Below are 6,461 nucleotides of genomic sequence, written 5' to 3'. Positions count from 1 at the left end.
AACATTCTGCATAAGACTCAATGAATATTTAGTTCTCATTTGAAAAAGCTTTACTCACAGAGATTAGGCTAGGTCTACATGTTTATGTGGAGGAAAATGATTGAATCCACTGTAAATGTCTTCAGCGCGCTCCTGCGCTCACTGATGGTGCGTCATTATTCACTCATTATTCTCATTATAAGCATGGTCAAAACTTTTCCACACCTCAGAGTTTGCTTTAGTTGCTGGTGCAACCAAAACGTAATCACCAGAGGCAAGCCTCTGTCACACCTGCTCAGCATTCATTTTCGCATCTTTCTCACGCTAATCGAAACACATCACATGACCGCTCGTTTACCTTATGCGTGCCCGAGCATGCATAAGATGATAGAAATTAAGCCCGAACCCGACCGAACCCGACGGATCCCGTCGGGTTCGGACAAAGATCTTCAGCTCTATTCATCATATCGTTCAAATGAAGCGACGATCATCGATTCGTGCAGCTTGTAGTGTGGAAAGTGAAATGACACTTGTTCCTTTATCTCAGGGATCCGAGGTTACGTTAAGTAAACGAAAGTGTTCTCTTTCAAAAGTTCAGTCTCGTTATGTATGGGAACAAATCCAATCACGCCACACTACAAGCAACAATCACATGCTGATATGCGAGCCCAGTGTTAGAGCACTAATAAGGGCCCTAAGGGACTTAGGCATTAACTCGCCCCAAGCTTAGCTGAGGGCATGAGAAACCACTACCTAGATGGGAGGTTAGACATATAGAATTTGCGCCTGCAGGATGGGGATGTCTAAGTTATAGAATCTAGCAAAAGTAGACGGCGACAACCACCCGACGGCCGCACAGATCTCACTGATAGATATGCCGCTGGACCACGCCCATGGGGAGCACCAATAGGGATATTACTTGCACTCTAAAGTGGGTAGAAAGCACTTTAGGAGCATAGCTGTGTCTCGGTTTCAAAATGACCTTGCAGTCATTAAGCCCAAACACAAGACACATGGCAATGACTGACAATACTTGTAAGTCACCCACATGCTTAACTGACACCAAAGCAAGGAGAAGGGACGTTTTAAGCAATAAGGGCCAGAAGTCAGCTGAACTGAGCATCTCAAATGGGGGCCTTTTTAGGGCCCCAAGGACCATGGATAAGTAACAACATGGCACAGTCTGAGGGCAAGGAGAATTCTGTCTGCTCACGCCCTTCAGAAATTTAACAACCAAGTCGTTTCTGCCTCAAGAGAATGATTCGCCATGATGACCACCATATATATTTGGAGTCTGGATGGGGCACACCCCTTATCCAGCAGCTCTTGCAGAAAAATCAGCATGCAGGACACGACACATGAAAACGGGTCTATTTTCCGTGCAGAGAACCAGTTGAGGAATACTGATCATTTCTTGCCACAGAGCAGTCTCAGAGCAGTCTCATAGAAGACGCCCTTGACTCAAGAATGGTTTTGCTTACTCTCACTGTGAAGAGACCTGAGGGTGCCTTGGTGATTGATATAAGACACCACTGTCATGCTGTCCGCATGGACCAGGACGTGGTGGCCCTTGATGGCCATAAGGAAGTAATTCAGGACTAAGGAGACTGCCAACATTTCCAGGCAGTTGATATGTAGGCATTGCTGCTGAGCTGTCCAGGAGCCAAATGCCGGATTGCCCTGCAATAGCATGCCCCACCTGGAATTGGACGCATCTGTTTGTGATCACCTTCCCTCTTGAGGCCACACCCATCCCCACTCTTCTCTGAAACAGGTGAGTGGTTCTTCAGGGGGCCACAGCTTCGATACAGCGGTGGTCCACCCTGACCGGAGATTGATTTAACCACCAAGTGTTGGAAGGGACTCCAAAATTGGAGGGGGCGCATGTGGAGCAGGCCCAGCAGAGTTACAGAGGCTGGGCAGGCTAAGCAGCCTCTAAAACACCCTTGAAGGAAGCCATCAATCACTGAATTATCAGGGATCAATCTGGCCAGATCTTTGCCTGCATTAGGGCAGAGTCTACAACCATTCCCAGAAAGACAGTTCGTCATCATCTAGGTAGTTCTATACGTGGATTCCCATCTGCCTGAGCAGGGACAGAGCCGCGTCTATACACTTCGTAAAAGTGTGTGGGTCCAGGAACAGTCCAAACGGAAGGCCTACATACTGAAAGGCCACTCCCTCGAACTCAAATCTCATGAACGGTCTGTGACGGGAGGCTATGTGGATTCGAAATTAAGCATCTTTCAAATCCTTGGGGTAAATATGCGTGAGAATATTCATCATCATCTTGAATGACCGGCGCATAAGCAAGTTTTTCAGATGTCTGAGATCTAGAATGGGTCTGAGCCCGCCATATCTCTTCGGGATGAGGAAATAGTGGCTGAAAATGCCTGACTCGCTGTTTGTTGGGGGCACTATTTACACAGTGCCTTTTGCGAGCAGTGCTTGCACCTCCTGCAAAAGAACAATAGCTTCATTGTCTGGAACAGAGGTTTGAACAAGGTCTGTGAGCATACTGTAGGGAGTAGCCTCGTCGAATTGTTTCCAAAACCCATCTCAAGATTCCTGGAATGGCTGCCCAGACCATGTAATGGGAGGCGAGAGGTTTTATTTTCTCGAACAAGAGCTCGCCTTGAATACCACCACCTTCAATACCACGACTTAGGTGCCCTTGAGCAAGGCACCAAACCCCGAACTGCTCCCCGGGCGTTGCAGCATAAATGGCTGCCCACTGCTCCAGGTGTGTGTTCACAGTGTGTGTGTGTGTATGTGTTCACTGCTCTGTGTGTGTGCACTTTGGATGGATTAAATGCAGAGCACAAATTCTGAGTATGGGTCACCATACTTGGCTGTATGTCACGTCAAAAGCGGGGAGTCTGCATTCGCATAAGTGTTTGTGATTGAGAGAGGATGAGGAATTTTGCTCTTTACAGTATGTGTCTCCACTATCACAGCAGTAAAATATTCTGGTATGCACTGCACCTGCAGGACGTGAGGCCATTTTCTCGGCAACCCTGATTTCTGTCAGCGTTATCCATAGGTTTCACTCCACCACCACCAGGCTGGCCATGGTCTGTTGCTGTGGGTGAGAGGATTGCTGGCGGGTCTCTGGCAGGATCTGTTCCTCCAGTAAGCCATGGACGGCCTCGTCCAGAGTGGATCACTCAAGGCCCAGATCCTCCACAGCCTTTGCAATGACGCGGATAAGCCCGGCGTCTGGCTTCATTCTCTGCACCTGAGGGGAGGGGCTGTTTCTGGCTCCTCGCTCGAATCACTCCATTCCTCCATTTCTGACACCGCCAAGGACACAGAGTCGGCGGTGGTGATATCATCAATGATAATGTCCTCTTGGAGCGCGCCGAATGAGACCAGTCCACTCGCAGCTGAATAGGTATGCTGGTCCTCATTTGTGAAGCAATTCGTGAGAAGAAGTGGGGAGGGAGGGGCACGCAGGCGCTGAGCCGATGTGACACTGCCCGCTGGATAAGATCCACTGACCTGCTGTTTTTTCCTCTTGGTGAGGAGAAAGACGGGAGGGCCTGGTGGGGGGATCACCTTGATGAAACAAGGCGACCTGTGAGCATAGACGAGAGAGACTCATGCTCTTGCAGGAAGAGCATGAGCCCTCAGCGAGCACAGACTCTGCATGGGCGCAGCCGAGGCAGGCGGCACACTAGCTGTTACCATCTTTATTGTGTTATTGTGCAAGGAGCTCAAAAACCACAAAAAACCACAGAGATCACTTACGTCACTGCCTCAGCTTCTTCCACAGCAGTGAGCAGAGCTGGAGCTTCTTCTACGGCTTTAGAAGAGTCAGCAAAGAAATGGTCCTCATTGCTGAAGGAGAATAATCTGATGAATAGCGCTACAGGCCTACTTATATAGCAGTTGGCCCTGCCCCTTCTGTGCAGCTACAAAAACGTGAACAAATCAGGCATCAGCAGAATGGAAAAAAGGAGTTTTCCCATATATAATGAGAGTGAATGTTCGAAAGGGAACATCCAGTTAGAGGAATCTGGCCACATTAAGCTAATATACATACATAAATACATAGTTGTGTTTCATTGAAACTCAAATATGCTTTTCAAAGGGACGACGATTCGTTCAAAAGACATGCAATGTTTGACAAGATTCTGGATACTATAGCAATAGCTTGTGCAAGTCAGTATGTATGAATCAGTGACCTCTAATTCCGTCTGTTGTGTTATCTTATGCTTCTGTTCCTTATTTATGACTGAGCCACAGAGGAGGATACACTCATCTATGATTAAAAGCCAAGAAGCACTTAACTTAATGAGCTATACTCTGCAATATTACTGTGTCCTCAGTTGTGACTATCATTGGAATTTCATCCTATATAATTTTTGAGTCAAAAATCTAAGAAAAAACAAACAGTTTGATTTAACCCATTTGTGCTCACTTGTTTCTGAATGGTTTCATGCATATGGTCATGTCAATAGTGGTCTATGTGAACATGTTCTGCATTTATCTTCCCCAGGTTTTTTTTTTTTTTTTTTTGAAAATAGTATTTGAACGTGTGGCAAATAGTCACCAGTGGTCAAATATATTGTTTGCACCCCTTCAATGTCAAATATAGGAGGAAGGCATTTGGCATCTAACTCAAAATAACTGCTTTCAACAGATCAATCTTTATTCTAACAAATTTATCATCATCATCTAAGAACATTCAATGCAGACCCCCAAAAAAGGCTGCGTTTAGCTTATAATCTCTTAACTATGAAAACACAACAAATCCATTTGTCTTTAAATAGTGTAACACAGAGCAGAATAAAGTGAAGCAATTAAGTTGCCCCAACAGGGTATTGTGTATCAAAAAGTTAAATGAAAATAAATGAATAAAAATAAATAGAATGAATATAACATCTGTATAATAAAAATGTATTTCTTAAAGAAAAGTATGCATTTAACTGTTTGGTTACCAACATTCAGCAAAATATAATAATTTTACTCAACAGAAGAGAGAAAATAATAGGTTTGCAACTTGAAGATGACACAATGATGACACAATTTCCATTTTTGGGTGAACTTTCACATATTTTATAAATAGGCACATACTGATTAGATCAAATGGATTAACCCTGAGAAAGTCCTTGATATTCATGAAATTAATTATATTCTTTTAAAATATATGCTTTTTAAAATAATTATCTTTTAGGCTACACCCATTATTGTTTGTTTATTTATTTATTTATTGTTGAACATGCAGGTATTCTCATTCTCAGAGGTGTGTTAGTTAAATGAAAATAAATAAAAATAAATAGAATGAAGAAGATATTACATCTCTCCATATATATATTAATAAAAGGTATAACTGAAAGAAAATTACGCATTTTTTAGGCCCAGAGTATTCAACGGCTGACTGTAGTAGGTGATTTCATATAATAATGTACATGTAAACTCATTACTTGTCTGATTTTCAGCATTACAATGGAATCATAATATACTAGTCATAAAAAGAAATGAAAGCTTTAGCATAAGTTCTGCCAGGTAGACTCAATTGTTAGCGTCACCTATTACCTTATCAATTGTCATTCTAATAATAGAAGTATAAAGAACCTGTGCTTACACTTGTCTGAGTTTGCAGATGCTGAACGCTTCACTCACCACCACCCTCCCCTCCACCACCAAGATGGTTTCCTCACTCACCAAAAACAAAGCTTCTTCTCTCCATCTTCCTTACCCCCGCAGGATGTTCTTTCTCTCCAACCACCCCACCACCACCAGGATGGTCCCTCTTAAAACCTCACGGGGGTCGGCTGCGCCTCTGCCTTCATCTTCAGGCAGGAAACACTGAATCCATACCCTCGGACTGCTATTTACGGATGGGGCCTACGCCAATACTACCATATATATATAGCTTGCTGGGTCATTAATAAATGGATGATTTGTTACAATATCTTCTCCGAGTATTTCTGGTAGAATTAAGGTTCTTTGCCAAGAAACGCATCCAAACTGGGGGCTCAATATTTTGCCCATAACAAGAAATAATGTCATAAAAGGGAGAAAAACTAAATCTACAGTGATTAATCCCAATGTGTTAGCTTTTTATCTTTACATTCTTCCTTTCGTGTGACTGATGAAAGTTTGTAAAATGCTGCTGTCACTTGAAAACTGGAAATTCCCACCCCCCCATGGCAAAAGCAGACACAGAAGTGGGACAGTAGAGCTGTGGAAAGATTGCTTTCTCATCTCCTTTTGACAGATATATTCCCTATCAAATTAAGGTATAATATATCAGTTAAAGGGTTAAGTTATGTTTTAGATGGGATATTAAAGCAAAAAGCACTAAACAAGACCAATAATCTTGATTTATTAACCTATTAACACAGTAAAACCCAGTTTACCCATGATATGTACAAACCCAATTCCAAAAAAGTTGAGACAATGTACAAATTGTGAATAAAAACAGAATGCAATGATGTGGAAGTTTCAAATTTCAATATTTTATTTAGAATACA

The sequence above is a fragment of the Carassius auratus genome, chromosome 30 (assembly GCF_003368295.1).
Source record: "Carassius auratus strain Wakin chromosome 30, ASM336829v1, whole genome shotgun sequence".
Lineage (NCBI taxonomy): Eukaryota > Metazoa > Chordata > Actinopteri > Cypriniformes > Cyprinidae > Carassius > Carassius auratus.
Note: the sequence above shows the minus strand (reverse complement) of the source record.